Source organism: Nelumbo nucifera, chromosome 4, assembly GCF_055504915.1.
Source record: "Nelumbo nucifera cultivar China Antique chromosome 4, China Antique-T2T, whole genome shotgun sequence".
NCBI lineage: Eukaryota > Viridiplantae > Streptophyta > Magnoliopsida > Proteales > Nelumbonaceae > Nelumbo > Nelumbo nucifera.
The window spans coordinates 42,664,919-42,678,975 of NC_142652.1; the positions used below are offsets into that span (position 1 = coordinate 42,664,919).

General features: G+C 36.4%; 1 pseudogene across 5 annotated transcripts; it reads right to left on the reverse strand.

Annotated features, from left to right (window-relative positions):
* Positions 1-885: 885 nt before the first annotated feature.
* LOC104589541 (uncharacterized) lies at positions 886-13,303 on the reverse strand (annotated as a pseudogene). Of its 5 annotated transcripts, none has more exons than XR_016085920.1 (3): positions 12,685-13,300; positions 11,348-11,513; positions 886-1,947 (listed from the first exon to the last, which is right to left on the reverse strand). The product of XR_016085920.1 is annotated as an uncharacterized LOC104589541, transcript variant X1 (transcript). The 5 variants fall into 5 exon arrangements; XR_016085922.1 differs by having other exon boundaries at positions 12,766-13,255; XR_016085921.1 differs by lacking the exon at positions 12,685-13,300 and adding an exon at positions 11,956-12,678.
* Positions 13,304-14,057: the final 754 nt, after the last annotated feature.

Genomic DNA, 14,057 nt, shown 5'->3' on the forward strand with positions numbered 1-14,057 from the left:
CTGATTGATAGAATGTGACTACAAACAAAATTGATTTGCCAATATTTAAGCGCTTCTGCAACTTACTGTGTTTTGCACCCTCAAAAAGCCACATAAAGCATTTGATGAAAATGCACCCTTTCCCTCCCAAAAAGCCCCGAAACAGCATTTAGAGAATAAGAATTTATTCAGGTCTTAGGGAATATTACCCAACAATTAAGCTCTTAAATTAAACAGTTCCTAGAATTGTTATTTGACCAAGTGGTTTATTGTTAAATCCTTGCAACCTTCAGCATAAATTATTAGATTTCATGTAAAGGGGCATATTAAAAAATAAAAAACCTATTCAGGGACCTCAATTAGAGGTGTAAAGGGGCAGCCCTGCCTACTTACAACTCTAACCTCACCAGTTTAAGTTTTTAAGTTCCTTGATAGGAAGGTTACACCAAACGCTCAAAAAGTAACCAATTAATAAACACTAATTCAAAAGATCTTATTTAAAAGCCTGTTTAAGGAAACACGTCCACCCCAACTAAAAACTTGTTTTTCTTGTTGCTAGTTCCAAAACAAATCAAAATCATCTTGTTTCAAAACATTTTGTTTCTTAAAACAAAAATATGAAAAACATGTTTTTGTCTATTTATTCAACATCATGTTTCATAAATCATATAAACTTTTATACTAGAAAATTTATTTTTATTTTAAAAACTAATAATTTGTTCGTTAAAAAACATGTATTCTTTTTTTGAAACAAAACGAAGTTTTTTGCTGATGTGACGATTCCAAAAACAAAAGCATTTATGTTGTAGAACGCCCCCTAAATTAAATGATAAATTTGATGAGTCAACAACTAACAATCTTTATGCTCTGTATGCGGTGTGATTTATTTGTATTGACACAAATGTATGGGTACAAATAAGAATGCAAATTTTACTTCGTGTTTGACTTGGCTTTGTTTCAGGTTTTATTTTACTTCATACTCGATCCAAATAAACAAAATAAAGCAAAAACTGAAACAAGGAATCAGAGTTTGTAATCAAATCATTTGCATGCCCATACTTTTGCACCAGTACAAATCAAATTGCATTGCAAACAAAACAGGCCTTAGGAATTCCAACAATGGTGCCTATCATTCAGAAGGCAGCATACTTCACCTGTTGCATCGGTGGAAAATTCTGTTAACTTTTACCTAAAAAATACGGAGACTCTTAAGAACAAAAATCAGCAACACCTGCAGATGTGAGGCTCATTCCATTACTGCAACACCACCGGCAGCCTTTATCTTCTCAATTATGTCATTGGCCTCCTCCTTGGTGACCCCTTGTTTCAATAGGACTGGTGTCTTCTCAACTAGGTCCTTGGCTTCCTTCAACCCTAGATTGGTAAATGCTCTGACTTCTTTGATCACCTTGATCTTTGCTGCTGCATCAAATTTCTCCAGTTTCACATCAAAAGCTGTCTTCTCCACCTTCTTCTCTTCAGCCTTCGCAGAGCCAGCAGCTGGACCACCCTGACCCAAGTCCATGCCCTCTGTTGCAATCGGTTGCATTTTGGGATGCCTTAGCCTGTGTTGTAGAGTTGGACCTATCTGCTTCAGTTCATCAGGGGGTAGGGCAGCAATACGTTCAGCAAGCTGAATGATCTTATCAGAAGGTGGGGGTTTAGGGCCATATGGATCATAGAAAGCAGGGTACTTGTACCTCTTAGGCTTGGACTTGGGATCTCTAGGAACAAAATCAGGTTGAAACAGACGAAATTGAAGAGGACCTGTTATCTTAGGGAGAGTTGGAGGGGCATGGACATTTCTGAGTAAAGTAAGGAGCTTCATGGTTAAGTAAACAAGTAACTGCAGAACTGCATGAGAAGGAAATGGTTTAGGACATGGTGACTGCAAGCCACCTAGTCACAATACTTGGTGCAAATGAAGGTTCTATAATTCCTTTTGTTGAGGCTAGTCCAAACTGTCACCTACAAAGAATTAAAGATGTATATCAAGTCATCAGCAACTTTATACAACAAAACAGATAATCCTCTCTTTTATGTAAAAGCACTCTAGCTCTTATATGGGACCATATAGACATGCTTACAGGACAATATACCGATACAGTGACTATATCAATATCTTGCATTAAAAAGAAAATCATGCAGGTCCTCTCTACTTTGTCCTTGCACCTCATGAAAACACATTATACCAATTGAAACTACTCAGAAAGACAGAAACTGATCTAAGTCTAAATATATTTTCTTTTATGCTGCTTCCCAAAAGTGAAAAAAGGAAGAAATATTTAATCTTTTCTTTCACCATTATAGGAAATAGGTAGTTCGATGCCTAAAGAATGGCTATGAACATAACCACGTATACATTTTCCCCATAACCACTTTCAGTGCATAAAAACAAATTTTGTTGCAAAATACATATTTAAGGGAGACGCAATTCTAACTACCCTGTAGCCTCATTTGGATCTCACAAGTATGCACGTGCTTTGCACATGGCAATTTTTTATGATGATGATGATAGTAAGTAACATGTTTTCAAAATTTTCTACATTTTTTTTTATTTCTATGTCCATAAAACCATTCTTATTTGCCATGCTTATTTTGTTTAATATAATGAATATACAATATTAGAGTTGTGCCCAATTTTTTTATATTTTTTTTGAGAGAAGAGGTTAAGCATTTCCATAACAGAAGACTATACAGCCTTACCCACTGAGATATTGAGCAAGGCAAATCTTTGATCAAGGTGATAAAAAAATGCTAAAAAAATAAATATATATATATATGTTAGAAAATTTAAAACAATTTCCAAAAAATTCAAAAAGTGCAAAAAAATAAAAAAGTATTAAACATAATATTAATAAGAAATATAAACTTAAATTTTAAAATTAATGGTTTAAAAAACCTATTATCTAGAATTAAATACATAAACATAACATGTAAAGCATATTCAAATGAAAATTTAAAAATAAAATCAAATATCCATGTTCGGGTCTTAAATTCTTAATTCTCACACAAAAAATATCTTAATAAAATATCTTTTCGAAAGGCAATTAAAATTATAAAATCATTATTTTTGTGTGAGAATTAAGAATTTAAGACCCGAACATGGACTTGTTTGGGCTTGCCTCAAGGGTGTGGTCGGAGGTCCAGGAGCAGAGCCCCCGGCCCAGCCACTAGGTTCAAGAAAAGCAAAAAAAGTACAATTTTCAAAAGGCACACGCCTGGGCCAAGGGCAAGGCGCACCAGGCATGCACCTTTTGAAAGTGTTGCGCCTAGGACCTGGGCAAGGCGCCTACACTAAAATGCACCTCACCTGTGCACCTAGGCACGCCTTTTAAATCACTGAAACCAATTGGCCCTGAATATAGAGCCAATATCTTGCATTCTTCATTTCTGATTGCTCCCCCAATTCCTGCCTCCCAGGTTGCCCATAGAAGTGCTGGCTTCAAAAAGAAGAGAATGGATTCTGGAAGTTTTCAAATGAGAAAAAATTGTATAAAAGGCTATCTCATGACATGGAAATTAAGCTTCAGTGCACTAAAAGAAGTGCTAACTCCTTTGTGGATAAACTTGTAAAACAAGGGGTGGGAAGAGCTAATATGCTTTGGGCAATATTGTAATATAAGATTTATCTTGGGGAGGGTTAAGGATTTTATCCCTCCCCTTGTAATGTTGTATTTGCTCCTCTTTAATTTTTTAATAAAATTTCAATTACTTGTCCAAAAAAAAAATAGAGTTGAAAAGGCCTCTCTACCAATGGCTGGTTTGCACACCAACTATCCTTACAAAAAAAAGCCTACTCCCTTCTCCCACCTTAAAGGAAATGTGATCCTGGAATAAAGGAAATCAAGCAGTCCGAACCATGATTCCTTTCCAAATGCTCATGCCATAAGACTGTTGTGGATGAAGTGGAGCCCAATTCATTAAGGAACTACCATATTTACATTGAATGACTTGGCACCAGAGATTATTAGGCTCCTCCCAAATCTCCATAACCATTTGCAGTGAAGAGCATCATTCATCAGTTTCAACTTTCTAAAACCCACTCCACCAAATTCCTTTGGTTCACACATGGAATCTCAAACAACCAAATGAAGCTTTCTTTCTTCATTAGGGCCCTCCTATAAGAGATCTCTTAAGTTTTCTAGGGATTTTGCAACTACGGTTAGCAAAGAAAAGAGTGAGAACTAAGAAGTAGTAAATCGGTAGACTAGAGAGAACACACTAAATTAAAACAACCATTCCCCCTTTGGACAGAAACCTCCCCTTGCACCCAAAAAGCCTTTTCTTACATCGCTCCATGACCAAATCCCATAGAGAGTTGGACCTATAATGAGCTCCAAGCAGCAGACCAAAATATTTAGTTGGGAGAGAGCCAAACCTACATCCCAAAGTGTAGCTAATTCTCTAATATGAGTAGGGGTGCCCATTATATGGTCTAGACCATTTAACCACATCGAGCCAAACCAAATTTGGCGGTTTGATCTGGTCTGGACTTAAAACAGTTTGGTTTGGTCTGAGGATTCTTCAAACCGTAATTTACTGCAACAAAAAAATGAATTTACTGCTAGAATATAAGTCATGGTTATTTTATCATACATCAAGTAATACAAAGGCCAAAGTTCTATCATAGAAAAAAGGAAAAATATTTCTTGACTCTTTACTTGTGTTAAGAGAATCCCTTCCCCTTGTTTTTAACTTTATCCTCAAGAAAAACAATTAGTTTTAACACTCTGACACTCTACTAGAGGAGCAGCAAGAACTTTGTTTCCATCATTTAGATTATGCATTTTTTGAATTATGCCAATGCAATCAGCCCTTATATGAGGTGTGTCTATTCTTCCCCTGAGTAATGAACTATCTCTTCTTCCCCTACATACATTTGCAATATTTGCCAATTCTTGGAGTTCGTTGGACTCCACTATTTATAATTTTGCTGTTTTAGTTTAATAATTCCATTGAGTAGCATAATTTTTTTATGAAAAGGTAAAGTAAAGTATTGTATTGAATATCAAACCGTATAAAATTCTTCAGATAGAACATTTATTTTCCATGGATTGCTCTTCAAATAGAAGGTGTTATTTGTTTGTAGAGCTTGTAAAATACAACCTAGCTGACAGAACATAATTTTCCTAAGATAAGAAGAGAAAACTGCGTTAGTACTACACTTGATCTGGATTCCAGTAGCTTTGAGATGTTGTGTGTGGTCTAAATTAAGGTGGGCCAACCATATTGACCATTAATTCAACCAAAGATATCATATTGAACAAGAAGAAACCTTAGTGAACAGCTTATCAATCTTAAGTGTAAAACATTATCTGATTTTAGATGGTATAAGGATGTATTTCTGTCCAAAGTACATAGGCTAACTAATTCAAGAGAACCCTATTGGAAAGAACAATTTATTTCAGGGCTTCCCCCATTATTCGCTGAAAAGGTCAGGAACCACCTCAGAAGTCAAGGAGGAGGGGGAATCCAATATACCCATTATACGTTTAGATATCTAGTCCAGATAGTAAAGCAGATAGAACATGACTTCTGCAATGACTTGCGCCTAAAAAGGCAAATCAAAAGATAGAAAACTAACTCCAAAAAAGAGTTAGGAGATTTCTGCTACTAGTTTGGGGTAGGTCCTAAACCCACCAAAGCTCAAGGTTTAAAATGTTGATGTCGATGGAAATGTCGCTTACTAAAATATAGGACATATGTCGGAAATGTCGAGGGGAAATATAGTAAAAATTAGAGACATTGTGGAAATATTATGAAATATGTGGAAATATGCAATGATATTTTGTAAAATGATAAAAGAAGCATTAATACATATTTCTAGACTATTATCTTTATTCCCAACCATTATATAAAGCTAAGAAACTAAGATAAATAACAAATTAGTAAATGACGATTTACTGATTTATTATGCATTTTGATGTTTTTACAAGGTTTTCTGATATTTTCTTTCCTTATTTTTAATTATGATTTATTATAATTCTAATATATTTATTTCACACTAGTAAATAGAAATGCATTTATTCTGATTTTTTAAATATCAAAGTTATAATACATTATGTTTTATTATAAATTTAATAAACTGATTCTCCTTTTTGTAGTATTAAGATAATGATAAATTCTAATTTCTTATAAAACTTAATGAATTTATTATGATTTTTAATACTAAACTTATAATAAATTATGATTTAGTATAAAATTTAATAAATTTATTCTGATTTTTTATATTAAATGTAGAATATGATTTATTATAAAATTTAATAAACATTTTCTGATTTTAAAAAATATTTAAAAAAAATACTAACTAGTTAATATTTTATTACTTGAAAAATATTTTATGTTCTATATTATAAAGTAATTAATTTATTCTTTTGTTTTTATATTTTGTTAATTCTTTTTTATAAATATTTTATTTGAAATATTAAATAGAAATTATTATTGGAATAATTTATATTAATATACTGTATTGTAATAATATAATATACTAATATAATATATTATTAATGTACATTAGTCAACATTATCGACATCCTATTGACATAATAGGAAAAACTGTTTTTTTTGGTTATTTGGACTGATTTGGTTGACATTTCCGAAATATAGGAAATGTCGACCAAAATAATGTAATTTTATATTACCATCCACTTACATGTCGGTGAGCCTTGACATCAACATATGTCGGGCGACATTAGCGACACTTCGCAACATTTGAAACCATGCCAATGCTAAACCAACACATAAAAGGAGAAAATCCAAATTTCACAAAAGAAAACCTGAGAGAAAAGAAAGAAAATCGAAATCTTTTAAAAATAAGAGATCATAAAACCGCCACTTGCTTTAAGTGTGGAAAAAGGAGTCATTTTGCTAACAAATGCTTTAAAAACCTAAAAAAGGTTAATGAATTAGGTGAATCTGTAAAAGGGGTCACCTCTGAAGAAGAAAGAGAAAGAGAAACCTCTACCTCTACCTTGCCAGATGAGTGTTGTGACAACCAAGGTCCCTGTACAGGTAAATGAAACCAGTACAGAAGTTGATTCAAACAGTATTAATATGACCCCTCTAGAAGAAGAACATTTATTAGATATACTAGAGGATATTCCTGATGAGGAAACCAAAAAGAGGCATCTACTTATGGCAATACATAGTAGAGAAAATAATAAAAAACAAAAGTCTAAAAAAGAAAATATAATATCATACAATGAAATTATCAAAAAGGTTCAAGAAACCTCTTCTCGGCCCCTACCTTGATAGACCTAAAGCAAGAGGTTAGCAATCTCAAAACCGGAGCAAATCCCTTGCCTTTTTTCTCTTTCATCTTTTCTGTGAACCGAAGAGACATCTCTTCGAGCTCAATGGGATCCAAGTCGGGAAACTTGCTTTTAAGCTTTTCCATATAGGACTCGAACAAGGTTTGAAAAACCTCGTCTTCCTCTACTAGCTTAAGAGTTGGCGTGAGGTCAAACTTATTCCACCACTTAATTTCAATGATTTTATCAATTGATAGAGGCATCCACGAAACATCCAAATGGTAACTCCATTTAAAGATCCAAGGGAGGTGATATGTTTTGAAGAATTCAAACTGTTTTATATGTTCAAATTCTAAATAGCTTCTTCCTTGTCCAAATTTTGTATATTTATCTAATAATTCCTTTTGGAGAAAGATATCATCTAAAGCTCCCCACGTAGACCACCAAACATAGACCCAATCTGGAAATGGGCCCTGAACTCTTTAGAGAACCGAATAAACCATGAATGCCTGAAGATAGAATTTTGAACGAAAAATACCTTATACCAAGCATCCTGATAATCTTAGTAATTGAACATTCTGGGTCTCCTATCTAATGGCTTGGTGATGAGTCTCGGTTAGATGGAGTCAACCCATGATGCCTTCATCGTGAATTTAACTATTACTAGCTTTGAATAAGTTATTTCTGATTTACTAGGGTCCCTGTAGTAGTACTGAGTTCTAGCAGAACCTGTATGAAGGAGAATTTCTTTATAGTATTTTTAGTCTTTATTTAGACCACATACTGTGAAATGATTACCATCGAGGTATTCTAAGGCGAGATATTGAAGGGCACCCTCTGGATTTACATGAGAGGATACCGCTGCTACTTCTTCATGAGATATTGTTCCCACAAAATCTGTAGAATTGGTTATGTACTGGCTGGAATTAGTCTCAGCAATTGCCGGAGAAGGTTCCCTAATTAAGGGAGAAGCACTGGAGGACTGATTAGTCCTAGTAGAGCTTGACCAGAACTAATAAGTTTGTGGGCTGAACTGATTAGTCCTTCTTTGATGCCTTTGATTAGGACTTGGAGGGAGATCTTGTCTCCTGCTAGCCATCTTTAATTAGATGTCCTTGAAAGAATTCTCCGGTCAAAAAATCTAGCAGAGCATTATCGAATCCTCTAATATATTTAATTTTGAAATCAAATACAGATAAAATAGCTTGTCATTGGGGAAACCAAAATTTTGGCATCTTTTTCCAAAATCTCTTTTGCAGATTTACAATCAATTTGCAAAGTAAAATGTTGATTTATCAAATCTCCTTGAAACTTTGAGATGCATAAAACAATGCCTAGCATTTCCTTTTTGACAGTAGAATATTTTTTTGGGTTTTGTTCCATGTACCAGAGGTAAGCCGGATGATTTCATCTCTTCCATTCCTATGCTGCTTTAGAATTCCTCCATATCCAATCTCACTAGCATCAATTTCTATGATCTTGGGATCTTTGGATGAGGGATACTGAGCCCTCTACTTATTCTTCTCACTATTTGAGTGAACTGATCATTCCACTCCGGAGGACTTTTCTTTAGTCTCTTTTGAAGCAGTTGTTGGTCTCTAGCTAGGTCTCTGTAGTAGTCTACTACATAGTTAAGACTACTAGAAATCTTTGGAATTGGGTTTCATCATTTTACATGCCAGCCTTTTTGGTTTTCTTTATTAATTTGGAAGGATGCAAGAGTAGTAGCACAGAAGAGCTGTATATTTGGACTAAAACGACATGATTGAATTGGCTTTAACTTGAAGGGCAGATGACCCAATTAAGAGTGCAGGGAAACAGTTTTGTCATTAGTTCATTCATGGACTTTGAGATGGATGCAAGGATGATAACAGATCCAGACTCATTTTTTATTGGGAATCCAGGTTTATTGAGGATACATATTTAGGCACTTTCAGGGATTTCCAAAGGAACAATTAACGATTGCAAACTTTGCAATAAATGATCAAATTCAAGAATAAAAGGGTTTTAGGTCCAGATTGATGTTGTTGTTAGGTTGCAGGGACGAGACTCTATATTCCAAACAAACTACAAGACTCTAAACAAAGTTGAAATACCTAGATCAGTGATGCTGTTAATAGTTTGCAGGGACTATTAACAGTGCTACCTAGATCACTTGACAATGGTGCCTTGGTGATCTGATCAGCTGCAACACGGGATGAAGGGAAAAAAGAGTGAGAGAGAGGGGAGGAAGAAGGTGAGAGTGAGAGAGAAACTTGAAAGGGAGGCTGGGATGGTCCACTTAGCCCTCCCTTGGACAGAGACAGTTCCAACCCGGAGGGGGTCTTGGTGCAGGAGGCTAGGATGGTCTCACAAGAGAAAGAAGGTTGTGTGGAGCAGGGAATCGTTGAAAGTCAAGTGGAGAATTTTTTGGATTTTGGGAAGCTTATGGGGGTATCCTTCTCTACGGAGCAAGAGCCTCAGTTGCGAGATTGGATCAGCTCCTCTTTCATCCATGATGCAAAGGATCTTAACCCTCAGTTTGCAAGGAGCTCAGAACCGGAGTCAGATTTGGAGAAAGAAAGTTCTTGGTCAGACGTGTTTTCTACACCATCAGTTCTGCCAGTCGGAAATAGGAAATCCAAACTGTTGAGGGAATGTTATGATCTACTGGTTGTTACCCCTCCTCCTCAGGGAGCCCGTGGCATCAGGGGAAGGGGTAGAAGAGGTAGAGGAAGAAATAGCTTGGGCTGTTAAATTGAGGATCTGGTTGCTCTTTCTTCCTTTGGAGGTCTCTTAGGTTTTGAGTTTTTAGGTTTGGCTGAGGAGTTTGGTTTTCAGATCTCCTCGCTGGTGCATGTTTATGTTGTTTTGTGGCCCTTGAGCTCTGGGCTCGAGTTGTAAGTGGTTCGTTCTTGGCTTCTGTGGGGTAAAGATTTTTGTATACCTCTTGTATACTTTTCTTTCATTTTGAATAAGGTTTACTTTATCTTTCTTTTTTTTTTTTTGATCAATAACATCAATTTCATTAAATTAAGAGAATAGAGGGAAAGGAATACAGAGGGAGATAAAATAACTTAGCTCCCCAAAAAACAGAAAACTCAGGGAAAGCAAAGAAAATTAAAAACTAGCCCAGAAAACAGCCTCCCTAGTCACTCCTTGCTTGGCCAACCCATCCGCAAATGAGTTGGCACTCCCCGTATATCTCTTGCTTCCTTTTGTTAATATCTTTTGTAGTTAACTGGAGTTTTTCAATTCTTGCCCTTCGACTCCACTGGGGATCAAATTTTACTTTATCTTTCTCAAAAAAAAAAAAAAAAAGTGAGAGAAACTGGCAGCGGCTTACCTTGCCAAAGTTCAGTTCAGCTCGGTTCTTCAGAGTAACGCTGAAGGAGGGAGTGACAAGAGATGGAGGGAGGGAGGGTTGAAAACTTGGAATCGAGTAAAGAGAAGGGTTTGAAGGGGTTTTGTGTCATGTACCTCTTTCTTGCTTTAACCGGCTGGAATAGGATTCCGACTCCTGGAAATTTTTAACATAGACAATCCTATTCTAATCAAATAGATAACATGTAACCCGTAAGAGTAAATCCATACATAAACCTATTATAAATTTCTGTTAACATGGGAAGCCTAATAGTATTAAGAGAAAAATGTTAAGTTGTTCCTTATTAGACTGTTAGACTACCAGTGGTGGTGGTGATGGACTAAAAATTGAGGTGGTGGTGGTGATCAACTTGTAACCAATTTTGGTTAGATTCACATTGTTAGTTTTAGTGATTCAGTGGTCGTGGTGATCGACTGAAATCAACCAAAAAAGTGGAAAAAAAAAAAACCATTCCCAAAAGACACAAGATAGCATGACTTCTCGGAAAATTCAAGTCTCTAAATTACAAATACAGAGATTGAATTGAAATGTGACATAATGTATTAACCATAATTCCTCTCAGCCTAAAGAAAAAAGGGGATCGCTGATTCTGAAGGTTGTAAACATGAAGACCTCCCATGTGGGAAATTCTCTAAGGTTCCATGTGAGCAGGGTGGTTCGGTTGTGTGGTTGTGCAACAAGCCAACAAGGCAACAACAAAAAAATAGAACACATGATGATTAATGACAGTGGACAATAGAGTGTCACTTACCAGTAACAAGCAGCAGTGAAAAGCAACCAACAAACTCAGGGAGGCGGTGATGATCGTTCAAACCTCAAGTCAATTTCCCGTTGCCAATTCGCAGAGTTGGAGTTGGAGACTGAGTCTTGGACCTCTTGGTTGCAGCAGGCCACCGACGGTGATTAGAAAGTGGAGACTGGAAAATGGAAAGAAATATAATAGCACATGAGTAGATGACGGAGATGGAGCAGAGCAGACAGGCAAGATTTAAGAGAGACTTGAAGGACGATCGGACGAAAGATTTTAGATGCTTAGGGTTTGCAGGTTTTGGAATTTTCATTAAGGACCTGTTTGGGAGGGCTGAAACAGTGAGTTGGAATTTCGATTTTAACCATTAAGGACTTGTTTGGGAGGGCTTGGGTTAGGCCCAATTTGACCATCCTCCTCTCCCAATGACATACTGAGTTTCTTTTCAGAAAATATATTTGGCACATGGGTTCTAATTTTTATCATAAATACTTTTCAAATTGCATTAAAAATAAATAAAAACTTGCATAGGAATTTAAAGCTTGAAAGAACATTGTATAAATGCAATATAAATAAAAAAAAAAAAAATAGAGAGAGATGACCGAACTTACTCTTGAACCTCGGCTTGGGTGACAATATCTGGTGTGAGCACCGAGAAAACAGCTCACTTGGGTAGGATTTGGAATCGCCACCCATCAGATATAGAAATGGAGGTGATGAGACCTCTAAGATTAGCATCAAAATTCATTTCGATTTAAAAGTGACTCCAGATTTCGAAGCATCAACTAAACTAATTCAAATAAGACTCAAATGGGAGAGGAAAAATGTTAGGCACCCCTCTCCTAAATCCAATAGGTGAAACCCACAAAAAAATCCAAACAAGCACAAATACAAAGTGAAAATATTTAATCCGACAAAAACATGCTAACTAGTTTTACGGTGTGCGAAAAGAACCTATCTTCTCAACATATGAATTAGAGTGAAAGGTAAACAAAACCGATTTAACAAATCTATTACTCTAGTATATATTATCATACCGAATGGAACTAAAGGTTAAGAGGTTAAGATACATCTATATCTATCACTCCATGGATTCAAATGTTAAGAAATTGATATATAAAAATCAACCCCTAACTATAACAAAGAAATTAAACACCATAAGAAGAATTAATCTGAGCAGTGAGCACCCAACAATCACATAGACCGATCAACATAGAGAGATAAGATAAATATCAGAGGAAAAGAAGAGGAAAAAGACAAAAAATGGCAGAATCAGGAAGAGAAAGAGAGAGAGACTACAAAAGCTGGTTTTACATGCTATAAAAGAGGAGGGGAATTACATGCTATGTCTAAACCCAAAGTCGACTAACATAATACAGAAAGAACTTCGGTAGAGCTTCTACTGTTGCAAGTCACTTAGCTTTGAAATTCACTGGGCCTGACCCAAAACGCTGATGAATGCAAAGAGGAGTTGGAGAATGAACTTCACCCAATGATCGAGGGCGGGATCTCAAGCGATTGTGGTATGGTTTTCTTCACTGGGTATCAATGTAGAAAACGGAGGGGGTCTAGCCTATTTCAACCTTAGATATTTCGTCTTTGAGTAGATGCAACTCCAGCACCGGAGCAATCTACGTTATTAGGATCAACCGGTAATGGAGGGTCGGCTTGGCTTGTCTGGCGAGATCACTGCCGATGTTGCTTCTAGTTCCTGTCCAAACGGGAAATCTGAAATGGAGAAGGAGCCAGGAGATGATGATAGCAGGGAAACAAGAGGATTAGTGAGGTTGGGATAGTTGGTTTTTATCAGGAGATAGGATGGATCGAACGCGAATAATAGAGGAATTCTACCATTACAGCTTCCCTATTATTCCTCAAGAGAACTGAGAGGGCAATCAACTGTGGACTTAAAATGAACCAAGGGAGAGTGATGGAAGCCCATCCCAAAGCCCATCTCACCACTAGGGGCAGCAGCTCATAGGATAAGGATAAGAGTCCAAGATAAGTCAAGAAAGGATAATCAAGACCCATCAAGACTTAATCCAAGACTCCAAGACTTATCAAGAATTCCAGCAATCAAGATCCATCTAGATTTCAAGAATCATCAAGAATTCTAGAGTCAAGATAATCAAGATTTCCAAGACTTCTAAGATTCATGCACAAATGAGTTCCAGGGAGATCGGACGATGGAAGAGCAGCCCAAGAATGTTTGATCCTATCAAGATCAAGATCAAGATCAAGCCAAGAAGAGTTCGAACCTATCTACAAGATTGAGATGTTTAGATCAACTACAAATTTAATTTTCTTTCCTAGTTATTTTACAATTTCCAGATGTACTATAAATATTGCTTTTCCCAAGTTAATATTCATCAATTCAGAATTCAGAATTTCTTCAGATTTCTTCTTCAATTCTCGCCACCTTTTCTCTCTCCTAGAGAAATCGTGTAGTTTCACTAGAAACTAGTGTTCGCCCGGTGCTTGCATAGCCAGCTCTGGTTTTCGTTGCTTCCACACTGCGTCAGGTGGTATCAGAGCAGGGAGTTTGCCTAGTCAGATGGCCAACCAAGATGGTAGCAGTCGCAACCCACCCCATGACGGAGATCAGGGGTTACACGCTGTTTGGAGAGCGATTGAAGAACAGCGCACGACCACACGTAACATCGAACAACAGTTAACAGAGGTGATTGAACAACTGCGAACCTTGTTACGGGAG